This window comes from Callospermophilus lateralis, chromosome 8 (genome assembly GCF_048772815.1).
Source record: "Callospermophilus lateralis isolate mCalLat2 chromosome 8, mCalLat2.hap1, whole genome shotgun sequence".
Taxonomy (NCBI): Eukaryota; Metazoa; Chordata; class Mammalia; order Rodentia; family Sciuridae; genus Callospermophilus; species Callospermophilus lateralis.
The window spans coordinates 30,762,384-30,764,002 of record NC_135312.1 but is presented as its reverse complement, the minus strand read 5'-3'; the positions used below and the strand labels follow the sequence as shown (position 1 = coordinate 30,764,002).

The following is a 1,619-nucleotide window of genomic DNA, read 5'->3' as shown; positions in this document are numbered from 1 at the left end:
TTTGTATATCCTGGAGATTCATGCTCTATCTGAGGTGTAGGTGGCAAGGATTTTCTCACATTCTGTAGGTTCTCTCCTCATGGTCTTGACTATTTCCTTTGCTGTGAAAAAGCTTTTTAGTTTGATACAATCCCATTGATTCATTATTGATTCTTTTTTTAAAATATTTTTTAAGCTGTAGATGGCCACAATATCTTTATTTCACTTATTTATTTTTATGTGGTGCTGAGGATGGAACCCAGTGCCTGCTCTGCATGTGCCAGGCAAGCACTCTACCACTGAACCACAATCCCAGCCCCACTTTTTTCATCCTTGATTGTACTTCTTGTGCTTTAGAATCCTGTTAAGGAAGTAGGTTCCTAAACTGACTCAATGAAGAGTTGGCCCTACTTATTCTTCTAGTAGGTGCAGGGTCTCTGGTCTAATGCCTAGGTCCTTTATCCACTTTGAGTTGAGATTTATGCAGCGTGAGAGATAGGGATTCAATTTCATTGAACTATGTATGGATTTCCCGTAAAAAAGACTGTTTTCTTAAGCAATCAAAGACCTAAGAAGGACAATAGGAAGCACAGGAAATCATCCTGACAAACCACAAAAACTAATATAAGGCATGTGCAGGCGTGGGAACGCCTGTTTTCCTTTGTGGTGCCACAGAGATCCTGGTATGGCCATGGGCCACCGCCGTGCCCAGTGTTACTAGTACTATAAAAACAAGCTGTCCCAAAAGTCTCCTTTCTGCTGGCATGTCCCTGATGCCAAAATATACATCTTTGATCTTAGGCAGAAAAAAGGCAAAAAAAAAAAAAAAAAAAAGGCAAAATGTGGCCATGTATGTGGTATCTGATGAATATGAGAAGATATCCTCTGAAGCCTTGGAGGCTGCTCGTATTTGTGTCAACAAGTACATGATAAAAAGTTGCGGCAAAGATGGCTTTCATAGCCGAGTGTGGCTCCAACCTTTCCATGTCATCCAAATGACATGTTGTCCTGTGCTGGGCCTGACAGACTCCAAACAGGTATATGGGGTACCTTTGAGAAACCCCAGGGCACAGTGGCCAGGGTTCACATTGGCCAAATCATCATGTCCATTCGCACCAAGCTACAGAACAAGGAATATGTGACTGAGGCCCTACACAGGGCCAAGTTCAAGTTCCCTAGCCTCAGAAGATTCATATCTCAAAGAAGTGGGGCTTTAACAAATGTAATGCTGATGAGTGTGAAGACTTGATGGCCGAGAAGCAGCTTGTTCCTGATGGTGTGGGGTCAAATATATTCCCAATCGTGGTCCCCTGGACAAGTAGCGGGCCCTGCATTCATGAGGGCTTCCACTGTGCTGTCCCCTTCTTAATCTCACACACACACCAATAAATCCTGTATTATAAAAAAAAAAAAAAAATCTATTTCCTAGGCCAATTACTTAAGAGGCTAAGGAACAAAAACACCTCTCAGTTTCCTATTAAGAACAGATCAGGCTGGAAATGTAGGTCAGTGATACAGTACCTGCTTAGCATGTGCAAAGCTGTAAGTAGTCTCCACCAACATTATATATATTTGTTATGGTTTGAGTGGAGGTGTCCCCTAAAAGCTCATGAGTGAGAAAATGCAAGGAGGTTTAGAGG

The 1,619-nt window shown here is 42.2% G+C and overlaps 1 pseudogene; it reads left to right on the top strand.

Moving 5' to 3' along the window:
• Positions 1-670: 670 nt before the first annotated feature.
• On the top strand, positions 671-1,319 carry LOC143406272 (large ribosomal subunit protein uL16-like; annotated as a pseudogene).
• The last annotated feature ends 300 nt before the right edge of the window (positions 1,320-1,619 follow it).